Raw genomic sequence first — 12,924 nt, 5'->3', positions numbered from 1 at the left:
TCTGCTATCTAATAACACAAGAGCCACTTGTCCTTCACATGATAAGGTCATGGTACATTACAATCCACTTGCAGGTTTAGTTTTCTTGAAAGGACACATTTGCAGGGAGTGCTGCCAGAGAGAAATGACTGACTGAAATCAAATAGTTGACATCAAGGGATACCAATTTCAGAAAAAGCAATTGCAGCCAGAAATGCTGAGATTTTCATATGAGGGCTGTTTGTAATCATAGGCCAGCAGGTAATTCCAGCATGTGCAGATTCTCTTTGACATGGTGCTATGAAAACTGTTGGGCTAAAAGCAAAATCTCCACCTGACAGAAGCAATCCTCACTCCCATCTATTGATACTTTGCTACTGATTCACAGCAATAAATGGTCCTTAAAGTGAATGAGAAGAGGATAATTCATTCCCTACACACACACACCAAGATGAACCCAGTTTTCTTGCATTAACTTCTTGATGAATGCAATTGATCCGGACCATTGGCTGGTTTTCCAGAGACTTCAAATAGCCTGACTTGGCTTGTTCAGCCAGTAGGGTTGAGATCAGAGACCCCTACATCAAGGTCACTGGAGGCACCGTTGGAAACTACAACTATTCTAGCTTAGACTTAAACCACTGGTTACAACCTCCCATTCCTAGGTGACAAATATAAACCCATAAAGTAGTTGAAGACAAAGGACCAATAAAAAGCAGAAAAGTTGCTTTTATAATAATAAATACACCTGGCTAAAAATTCTAGTGGCCAGATAGAATAAATTTAGCATCTCAGCTTTCATCGCTAAAATAGGATCTGCTTCCAGGCTCACTCTTAGAAGGAAATTGTGCAGATAATGGCTTCTTTTTAAAGAGTTTAGGGCAGGGTTTCTCAGCATCAGCACTATTAACATTTGGGGCCAAATAATTATTTGTTGTGGAGTTTCCCTGTGCATTGCAATACGCTTGTCAGCATTCCCAGATGCTACTAGAGGCCAATAGCACTATGTCACCCCTCCCCCAAATCCACCTGAGTATGACAATCCAAAATGTCTCCAGATATGGAAAAACGTTCCCTGGAGTAAGGGAGGGGGGTGCAAAATCACCCACAGGTGAGAACCACTGCTTTAGGGCATTATTTATTTATTGTATAAATTTACGGGGTCCAAGAGCAAATTTGTTACATGCATACATTGCATTGAGGTCAAGTCAGGGCTTTAACCTATCCATCACTTGAAAACTATACATTGTACCCATTAAGTAATTTCTCTTGGTCCCCTCCTTTCCCACCCCCTCTCCCTTCCAAGTCTCCATTGTCAATCATTCTACTCTCTCTGTTCATGCATACATGGTTTTTTAGCTCCCACTTATGAGTGAGAGCATGTGGTATTTGACTCTCTGTGTCTGGCTTGTTTCACTTAAGATAATGGCCTCAGTTCCATCCATGTTGCTGCAAAAGACATGATTTTATTCCTTTTGTATGGCTAAAGAGTGTTCCATTGCATTTATACACCACATTTTCTTTATCTAATCCTCCACTGATAGACACTTAAGTTTATCACATATCCTTCTTATTGTGAATAGTGCTGTGATAAACATGTAAGTACAGCTATCTTTAGGGCGATATTTAATAAACACATTTCATCTGGGCCAATGACACCTCTCCCCCGATTCCTTGCTCTCCAAAAGAGATTCCCTCCAAAAGAATTGCCTTTTTCTTCTGTAAAAAGGTGACCAGTCTTAGTTTGAACAACTTTTCTGCCAATATTACTAGTCATAAGGACAATACATTAATTGATCCAATTGTTATTTCAGGATAGAGAAAAGTGCTTCCATCCATCCATGCTGGAAAGCTTTAAGTATAGATTTATTGAAAGAATAAAATAAGTTAAAGTCCAGAAAATACTATAGCAATATTCAAGTCATCAAGAAAACCAGAAAAAAAATGAAAATTTAAAACTCATCTGAAATCTTCACCTGAAACCACACAGAAATAACCATTGCTGATATTTGGTGAACATTTTTCCACTTATCTCTCCTTGTCCATATAACAGATATAAAGTCTGGTAGATACACAGAAGTTCTACGAAATAACCCAGGTTTCATTATCCTGCAGTTTCATATCGACATTTAGAACAATGAGAGGATACTCGTGCAATTTTAAACTTGAAGTGTTTGATTTAATTTTCTTTGAATTAGCAGGTTTAAAAAAACTGAAAACTGAAGAATCTGATGAACTTTCTACATTTCTTCACTGCTAGAGATACTAGTTCTTAAAAGGTCCCTATAATTTAAGAAAATGTGCAAAACCTATAGAGCTGGCTGGGAGCAGTGGCTTACGCCTGTAACCCCAGCACTTTGGGAAGCCAAGGCTAGAGGATTACTTGAGCCTAGGAGTTTGAGACCAGCCTGGGCAATATAGTAAGACCCCCATCTCTAAAGAAACAAACAGAAAAACTTAAAACAGCTGAACTTATTGTTATTTTTAAACTGTGCTTTTCACTGTTGACTCTTTGACAGGAAAGATGAGGAAGTCAGTTAACATATTTTTTTCAACCTTTTTTCTTCTATTACCAGTATGATTAGTTATACTAAAATACTTACTTGTGACCTTTAAATTCTCTTTTTCAGCCTTACTCTCCAAATTGTTTGGTCTCAGTTCTATTTTAAACGAATCCATAGCCTCTCAGTTTCTGAGTTCTTTATTTTGATTCATTTTTTATTTGGCTGGATTGGTTTTCAAGACACACTTTTTTTTGCAAAAAGAACCCATGGATGCTGTATTTCTTGAGGTTTGATTCGTTCCTAACTATCTGCCTCCTGCTTTCTTACTCAAGAAACAATTGGGCTAGAGATTAAATTCTTGATCACCCTTTCTCATGCTCAATATTTACAGACACTACTCCACCATCCCTGGTGGTTCCCCCAGCAGTGACCTATGAGCACGGGATGCTGGGGCGTGTGGCTCCTTACAGAGCCCTGATTCCTCCTCTGGGGGCGCCATCTCACTCAGACTGCAGCCTGGGCATGCTCCTGTCACCTCGAGGAGGCGATGGGGGTCCAGCTCTTGTTGGGCGCCCTCTCGCCACGGCTCAGCCCCCTCAGCCCCTGGGCTCAATCTGCATTTCCGGCGGGGAGGTAGCCGGTTGCAAAGTCCGTTCTCCATCTACAAGAATGGCAGCAGAGGCTGACCCTCCTTCCTTGCCCCAGACATGATCCGGGGAACTCTGATGGCTGCCGCTTCCCTTCTTCCACGCTTTCCATGGAGTGCTTGTGATGCAGGGCAGGGGGCTCCAAATCTGGTCTTAGGCCGGGAGAGTTCTTGGCTTTGCTAAGGAAAGAATTCAAGAGCAAGCGGTAGTAGAAGATGGTAGAAGAAAATAGCGTTATTGAGATGGCAGTTACAGCTCCATGGCTGGTCCTGCAGAGAAGGGCTACCCCATAGGCAGTGTGCTGACAGTAACAGCTCAGAGGCAGTTCTGGAGTCAAATTCATACCCACTTCTAATTACACGCAAATTAAGGAGCAAATGACGCAGAAATTTCTAGAAAAAGGGCAGTAACTTCTGGGTCATCGAGTCCTTACCATGGAAAGGGGCGGTAAGGTTGGAGTGTTGCCACGGAGTGTTGCCCCATCCTTGTTTTAGCTAGTCCTTAGTTTGGTCCGGTGTCTGAGCCCCACCTCCAGAGTCCTGCTTCCTACCGCACTTGTAGTGACTTTCATGGGTACGAAAGAAGTCCTTTTGTATATTCTTAATGTATACTCATTCCAAAAAGCACATACCAAATAACCCAGAATTAATTATCCCGTGATTCCATATGTACATTCTAGTATGGATTAAGTAGTACATACCCTTCTAGACATGGACATCTCGAACTTTTTCAAGAAGTATCACCCAGTGTGCTCTTGCCTACTCTGTCTCCTAAATGTTACTTGTATTTTTAGTCAGTTTTACACGTCTTAGCACATGAAAAGACTGGACCAAATGAATAGTTACAGATTGTGACAAAAAGCTTCTCAAAATAGAATATCCTCCACAGAGGTCTTCAGTAAATATTTATTGATAAAGAGGCCATATTGAGAACCCTATTAATGTGTTCCAGGGCTACAGGGAAAAAAAGGATGCATAAGGAAATACCAAAAATAAGTGTAAGATCAGGATAAAGATTATAATAATAATCAATGTTAACTGAGTGTTTCCCTGTGAATGGCACTGCTTTAAGTTGTTTACACAAGTGGTCTTGTTCAATTTTTACAACCACCATATGAAGGAGGTTCTACTACTGTCCCTACTTTAAAGATGAGGACACTGAAACATAGAGGAATTAAGGATTATGCTCATGGTCAGATAGCTAATAAGCCTCAAGTCTAAACTTGAACCTAAGAAGACTAAGAGATGCTCTGATATCTACATGGATTATTGTGAGGGAAATGGACTCTATCTTGACTAAGGTTTGCAAAGATGTAGGCTTACAGAAGCATACATTAAAATGTGGGTTAGGACTAAGAAAAAACTTCCTTTCTTAAGAGCAACAGGGCTCAGTCTCCCAAAAGAGGTTATAAGTACCCTGTGTAAATGTCCCAGACAAAAATGGCACCTATGCACATGTGACCTAATGGCACCTATCCACGTGTGACACCCTTCCAGCCAACCAAACAATGACCTCATGATGTCAAAGGCCAGGAATGTGAATTGGGAAGGCGAAAATAACAGCTTGCTTTCACTTTCCAAGCACAAGCCAGCCAGCCCAAGACGTTTCTCTCTGCCATGTGCTCCCTGCAGTTCAAGAGGGCCATCCATGCGCCAGACAGATTAAACACTAAAGGAATTTGAGACGATCACTCCTGGGAGGGTTTTTTTCCACTACTTTCTAATCCAGTGAAGCCTGGGCTGGCAAAGGCAGTTGAATTGAGAGTGGCTAAATATGCAGAGTCCTTGGAGGTTAGAATACAGTCTGTCTACAAAGAGAAGGCATTTTGCCTTCAGTCTGTCTGGATTTCTAATATCTACTGCAGACTATTAATCATGAACGCCAGACTCTTGAACCTCTTTGAGTTGTTTCACATTTAATCAGAATCCTCCCCCTTACACACACAAAAAAGCTACAAAATCCTGCCTGGTTATATGATTTACATGAATTTTAACATTCAAACAATGGTTTATCTGGAACATATCCCCTGCATCGAACATATATTTAATAGCTTTGAAATGAAGTCAAACAAAACCAAAAATGCAATTACCATGCATATCATGAAATCATCAGAATTAAAAATTAGCCAAGGTCATACTGTTCATTTCCTTTAGATTTCCTATTAAAACATTGGTTACCCCAGATTTTCACCATCAGGAAATCGGAAAAAAAACTGAATAACTCATTTTCTATAAGACAATTTCCATCAAATTGTATTGGGTGAGAATTTGGCCCAGAATTTACACTTTAATGTAGGATTTTGCATTTTAAATGTCACCTGATTTTATTTGTGACATTCACATTAACCAGATGTCATAATTTACCTGAATTCCATGAATAGCTCTCTTCTTTGTTCATCCACATACCCATTTTCCATGTATTTAACTGGGTTTTAACTTGTTTTATTCTTTTAGTGAATGTATACTGTGTTTAACTCAGAGTTTTCTATTTTAGCTTTCTGAGATGTGAGGATGGAAATGCTTTTCTCTAAGAACCCTATTCTGGGATAGGGAAGCCAAATTGGAAATGTAGAGCCACACTGGCATACGGCTTCCAGAATAGTCATATTTCCCCGTTCCAACCACACATAAATTCCTAAACTCGCTTCACACAGAGAATCTGGGAAGTGAACAAAGCCTGTGTTTTCCCTCTTCTACTCTCTGAAGGGTGGGTTGTGTGTTGGCACCTTAGGACAGGGAGGGAATTTAGACCGCATGCTCTTGATTGCACAGTCTGGGAGGGTATAGGGTGGTAAGGACAGCAAATGTTCAGCTAGGCCAGTAGAATGTTGCTAACAATCTGTCACCAACGCAGCTGCCAAAATGTTAAGATTGCCGAGAAAGTAAGTCTTTAAAGCAAAGCCTCTTTGTGCCTTCTCTTTGGAAGTTTCTTGCTAATTTGCTCTGCTGCTTCACTGGCAATCTGAGAGCTAGAGCTTTTGTACCATCAACTCTCAGCAAATAGAAGCTGGGTCAGCAGACTGCAAAGCAAAGGGTCTCATTAAACCACAGCCCTTTGCAAGTCAGGTCCGGGCACATGTTTGGCACCAATTTTCTCCACTGGGGCATATTCCAAAATACATACGGCTTTCAATTTTTCTTTTTCTTTAAAAGAAATGCTCCAAAGTCAGATAAAGTTAAGGAATTTGAAAGGTGTTTAAGGTGGAGGTTTCCACTAGGAATAATTATTCCAAGGAGCTGAGTTCCAAATCTGACATCCTCAGAGTAAGACAAGAATCTAACACATCATAGCAATAATGACTGTCTGGTGGTCTGCAAGCTTCACCGCTGGGTCGAAGTGGTCTTTCACTGCACACAGACTTCAGTTGTTTGGAGATTTTAGCAGAGCAAAAACAAGGCGAAGAGAGAAAATAAGGTAAAAACAAGGTACAAGTTGTCACAACAGTCATATATTCTGGATTTTCCATGATCCACATCCATATAATCTTTCTGATTGTTCCCATAAAGGCAGTCATGCTCGCCAGTTTTGAATTAGAAAAGTTAAAAGCATAAACTTGGTATAGTTTATAACAGATAAGATACAACTTTATTGTTCTTTGAGAGCAATGATTGTGCCCTATTTATCTTTGTGTTTCTAATGACTTGCACATGACAAAGAGCTCAATTTATGTTGAATGAATGAATTGAAACATAAACATACTAATGAAAATCAACAGAAATGTGGGAGGATAGTTATTGTATTAAGCATCATTGTTTTACCTCTATGACTGATTTTAACATACACCAAGAATGCAAAGACATAGGTTCTAATTGTGATTCTGCAGAATACCAGGGAGAAAGTTACTAATCCTCTAAAGACTCGTTTTGCCATATAGAAAATGGGGTTAATAACTTCCCTTACTTAGCTTATGTTATAGAGTTGTTATGTAAACCACCTGAGACACTGAATGTGGAAACGATTGGTAATCTGAAAAGATGCGAACCAATGTACATTTTCATCATTATCGTTATTATTGCTAATCATCACTGCTCTGGTACTCAGGGATGCTCAGTCATCTCAAATCTTGCAAAAAGAAAACTGCTGGAAGCCACAAAACATCTCGTGCCACATGTGAGCTTACTTTCCAAAATGGCTTCATTTTTATAGTCATTAAAAAATAACACAAAACCTGTCATTCTTTGTCCCTAGTAAGCCAACCAGGACATGATCAAATGCGGAGAATTATGGAGCATGAACCCCAGAAAGAATTCTTTTGCAACACACACACACACACACAGTCACACGTGTGCTCACACACACATGCTCACACACAGTATCACATCCTTTCAGCACTGAGAATGGTTAATAGGTGTGAAGACTCATGCACAGAAAACTGAGAAATAGTGTGTGACTATTTCTGTGACTAACACACTTTCTATATCATCTTCCTCTTCAATACCATCCTTACCCCAGATGTCCAGGATCTTCAAGTTACTTAGGCCCCAGCATACATGCTGCTCAACTTCTACCACTTCTATAAGTCATTTAATTCAAGCCCATTCACTCAATGCCCAGAACTGGAGTGACAATGGGTGGGATGAGAAATCATCATCTTCTTCATCACCATCTTTATGCATAATCTTCATCATTTCATGAACATTTACTATGTGGCTTTACATTCATTATCTCTGTCTATCGTGACAACACCTTATGAAACATATACTATTAACCCCACTTTACAGATGGGCAAGTTGAGACTCAGAATGATTCATTTTCCCAAAGGCACACACCCTAATGTGACAGACTCTGGATTTGAAACCAATTCCACCTGATTCTAAAGACCATGTTTTTAACCACCTCACTGTAATGCTGAGTGTTTTTATCACAGAATTTTTGGTGTGCTAGGACAGAGGTTGGAAAGGCCTTCTGGGAGCTTCTCAATGTACATTCTCTACTCTGTTTATTTTTGTCTATATACCAACATATATTTTTGAACCCTTTTTTATATATGGCCAATGATGCTAGGCCTGGAGGAATATTAAAAACAATTATTTCTATAATGTAAGTGACTACTAGTTATTTAATTCCCTTTTTCTAGGGTTATTTGTATTTTAAAAGAAAGGCTATATGCTATAAGCCAAATGAACGAATCCCTAATGGTACGATTTCTGACATTGAGACAAGCAGATGGAGAAGGACCTTTGTTTCTCTGGTGGGGTGTGTGTGTGTGTGTGTGTGTGTGTGTGTGTGTGTGTGTGTGTGTTAAGGGTGCAGTCAAGCACAGCACTACTCATACCATACCATGCAGACAGCCATCTAATCTGGTCTCTCAAAAGGTTTGATAGTATTGGCATCATTCTCAATATCCTCATCCTACACTTTAAAATTGCTAATTAATATTAATATTTGGTGACTCTATCTTAAAACAATACCTACTTCTGTTATTAGGAAAAATAGAAATTATATCGATTGTTCCTAAAGATACAATTTGTTTCTCTAACTCCAAGGGAAGTGAAGGAATATGTTTCAGACCATACATGTCTCTGTATTATTTGGTTTTGTAAGGTGGTTTTTGTCTTTTGCTTCGAATTGAGAGCATATGAACAAAATTCCACTGTATAAGCAGTCAATTTTGCTAATAATAACACATGCCTAAAGCACTAAGATTAAATTATTACACATACTAATAAAATTATTCACAGTGATACTCCTTGGTAATGCTGTACAGACAGAACCCATCTTCAAAGTCAACCCTGTAACTTCAAGCCTTTGTAGGGTCCTGCTGTTTCCAAGGATACAATCAAATGCTTAGTTTGCAGGAATCTGAAATCATCTGCTGTTTTAAAAACTTGAGATTAGCCATTGCTGCCCCCTTCCAGGTTGGCCTTTGGAAGCGAAAAGTCTTTAGGCTAAGTGAGCTGGAGAATATTTCTGAGTAGGCAGGCTCCAGGTGAAGGGTACACTCCAAGATACCTTCGCTTGCCAAAACAACACTCCCTGCAAGGTTATCAGAGAAAAGGCAGTAGAAAGAGCCCTCCTGTTGCCAGAGTGTCTTGTTTTGCAAGGCTTCTCAGCCTGCCTGCAGCCACCGGGTGAGGAGGCGAAAGAACACCTCACCTGGCAGAGCAGCACAAAGGTCAGGCACATTTCCCTCCTGATCTTGGAGCTGGGTCCTCCCCTTCACGTGAACTGTCCGGGGCTTGGTCATATACCCGATACCCGGGTGCCCCTCAGTCCTGCCCAGAGTGACTCCACTGGTCTCCCCAGAAAAGACCAACAGCAGAGAGAGACGAAGTGTGTCTGTTTTCTGGTTTCACATTGCAGCTCTTCTTGCTCTTCTGATGACAGAAACAACATCTGCGATGCCAGAGACCTGTGAAGTCATAAACAACCTTTCCCCCAGTCCTTGACAAGCACTACCTGGCTTTGAGGTGCAATCAGTTCTGACAAGTTTATGGCTTTGTGTCCTCCAACCCAATAGACATTACCCTCTGGGGGAGTTTAATGACCCCTCTCAGCTTCACACTGGCTTGAAGGAAAGGGCCAGAAGTCAGTAATGATGTGTTATGACTTGCCTGGCTTCAGGTAGTTCAGAACCTGCAAGCTTTAGTTGAGATTACAGGAGAACTCAGATGATGAACTGGCTTCGAAAGAAGGCCAAATAGAAAAAAAAAAAAAAAAAAAAAGAAAAGGCTTTTTCAGCCCAATAGCTGAGTGACCTGAAATTTAAATGCAAAAAAATGCATTAAAACCCACAAAACCACTTCCTTTAAAATTCTTGATAGCGAACATGTTACAGTATTAAGTGAACCTTGCTCTAAGCAAAATTCAGAGAAGAGCATTCACACCTCTGAGAGAAGAGCCAGCCAGCCAGGGTGCTGGGGCCCAGCTCTTGAGAAATATGCTGATGGGAAAGGCTTGTTGGCCTGGTTCAGCCCCTGAGTCTCCCTGGTAGGCACATGCCAGGCTCAGAACATCCATAGCTGAATGCTCTGAGCCCTGTAAAAATGCAGCTACGATGGGAAATCAACTCTTAAGTATGCTATGGGATGCTGTGATAAAATTTGAGTTTCTCTACTTTCAGTTTGCACTTTGGTTCATTTAGAAAACAGTCCGTAATTGTGTACTTCAAGAGTGCAGTTCCATGGCTGTAACAGAATTGAGCCCTCTTTCTTCTGGCCTTTGCCTCTTTGGGGATATTCCAACTCTATGGAAGGTGATCATTTGTGATTATGATCAGCTATTTATATTTTGCTGTAAATGAAGACTTCAGAGTCAGTTTCAAAAAACAAGAGATGGATATAAGGACATGTGCTTATGAGTAGGGGACAAATAACTGGAGACAAGAAATAAAAAGAGACAAGATATAAGACAAGATACCCTTTGGTGCACACCACACACACACACACACACACACACAAAGAATCTACATTGTTTCTGTCACTCTGCCGGGCACCTGTAAGACAGAAATGAGAAGCCTCAGCGCTCATCTTGTTTAGAGTTTTCCCTGGGCCAGGCTCTTCTGCTGCATTGGAATTCAACTTTGCAAATCTCAGTGTTTCCAGGTAGACCTTGGGAGAAAGGGGACCCCAGAAAAAATTAGAACAAAAAGGAAAAAGGAAGGAGCAGTATCTAGAATGAGAACATTGACAAAAGAAGCAAAGTTCAGCAAAAGAAGGTCTATTTGCGGGGGCTGTTACACAGACCTGGACTAGGCTAATTCCAAGGTTGCCTCCATGTACTCATGGGCCCTCAGAAGGCACTCTTCCCTCTCTTCCCTCTCCAGATCCTAGTCTTCCTGTTAGATCAATGAGGATGGAAGACTACACCAGGGCAACCAACTAGGGGCAATTTTACCTCCCAGGGGTTATTGGCCAATGTGTAGAGATATTTTTGGCTGTCAAAACTGAAGGAGGTGGATGCTACTGGCATCTAATGTGTACAGGCCACGGCTGTTGCGAAACATCCTGAAATGCACAGGATACTCTCCAACAACAAAGAATTATCCAGCCCAGAATGTCAATCATGCCAAAGTTGAGGAACCCTGGCTCCACCGTTTGAAGGATCTGATACAGGTGACTGATGGTCCCCCAGAAGAGTATCGGTCTGGAACCAAGAGTCCAATGGCCATACTTTACATTTCTCCAGGGCCTGAGTGCCAAAGTGACCTACTATCCTTATCGTCACTTTGTCACCCTGATTCCTGGCGTTCATGAGCATGGGAGGTTGAAAAATGCTTCTCCAAGAGAGGCTTGGTCTGCAGTCAAGTTAAAAGATGAGTGCGAGTGGGTCAGCCTGCAAATATGCCATCCACGTGGGGCTGCTCTGAGTTTGCACAAAAGACAGAATGTCACCTAAATCAATTCACATCTATTGATATAAACAGCCTACTGCAAAGGCTCTATTGAATCCAGGGTTTGTAATAAGTATATCAGAATTCGACCGGGCAGGGTGGCTCACGCCTGTAATCCCAGCACTTTGGGAGGTCAAGGCAGGAGAATCGCTTGAGGCCAAGAGTTTGAGACCAACCTGGGCAACATGGCGAAACCCTGTCTCTACAAAAACAAATGTAAGAATTAGCCAAGTATGGTGGCACGTACCTATAGTCCCAGCTACTCAGGAGGCTGAGGTGGGAGGATCACTTGAGCCAGAAGATCCACACTCTAGCCTGAGTGACAGAGTGAGATCTGTCTCAAAAAAAAATTAAATACTAATAAATACTGTGAAAGAGATACCACCTACACTTCTTGATAATGGTTTGGTGAATACAGCCAACAAGAGCAGAGGTGCGTCTGTGGTGGTGCTAGAGTGGGCCGGAGCGTTTCCACAAGTTTGCCAAGTATTACAGAAATATTCTGCCCTCCTGCTGCACATACACCTGGCACGAGAGGAACCAATGGGAGATGGTCTCACCGGGAAGATTCCAGCCAGATGAGGGCCCTGCCTTAGCAGGTGCTTGGCATAGGAAAGGTGGTTCTGAAGTGCCAAGGCCAGGTGGCTTGTGAATCTGCCTACATTCCCCTAACTCTTTGAGGCTTGAAATATCCCCTCAGAGCTCCAGAGAGTTGCTCTTGTTCAGTTATGATACCCCATGCCCTACCAGCCTCTAGCAAAAACCATACGTAGTGACCTGGGAAATTCTTTTCACTTTGCTCGGCCAAAACCCAGATGCTGTGTAGGCATGCGGATGGGGGCCTAGTGGTGTTACTCCTGCATTCCTCCATAGCAAAAAAAATAGTATTAGGAGAGACACAGGGAGAGCAGGAGAATACAGGGCCCCTTCAACTTCTGCCCAAATTTCTGTAGTAGCCTCCTAACCAGTCTCCTTATAGCTCTCTGGTTCCCTTCCAATCTCTCCCCTCCTCTGCAACCAGAGGGATTCCTTCACACTGAAGGCTAGTTATGTTACACTCCTGCTTAAATACATAAAACGATTCCATAGTGCTCAGGGATTAAGAGAAAAATCCTTAACAGATCTCAAAAGGCCTTGTATGGCTCCAGTGGCTATGTGGATCCATGCAAGGCCTTTTGGGATCTGTTAAAGAATGGTGTGCCTCTCAAGCTAAAATCCCACCATGCTCCCTGTGCGCCAAGCTTGCTTTCAGTTCCTTGGATGCCCTGTGCTTCCTTCTGCCACAGGGCCTTCACACATGCTGTTTCAGCTGCCTTAGTTCTCCTGCTCCCAGGCCCTCACCACCTCTTGTCACCGGACTAATTCTATTCTCCTCAGTCTTTACCTCTCTCACAAAGGCCTTGGCCAGCCTCCCTCACCAGATCATGCCTCCTACACCACCTTTCATGGCAACACGAATTTC

The 12,924-nt window shown here is 41.8% G+C and overlaps 1 protein-coding gene across 1 annotated transcript in view; it reads left to right on the top strand.

Moving 5' to 3' along the window:
- Nucleotides 1-12,924, top strand: part of NEDD9 (neural precursor cell expressed, developmentally down-regulated 9) — a 200,780-nt gene that overhangs the window by 116,583 nt on the left and 71,273 nt on the right. The window lies entirely within an intron of this gene.

This window comes from Chlorocebus sabaeus, chromosome 17, assembly GCF_047675955.1.
Source record: "Chlorocebus sabaeus isolate Y175 chromosome 17, mChlSab1.0.hap1, whole genome shotgun sequence".
NCBI lineage: Eukaryota > Metazoa > Chordata > Mammalia > Primates > Cercopithecidae > Chlorocebus > Chlorocebus sabaeus.
This window is presented reverse-complemented; position numbering and strand designations above follow the sequence as displayed.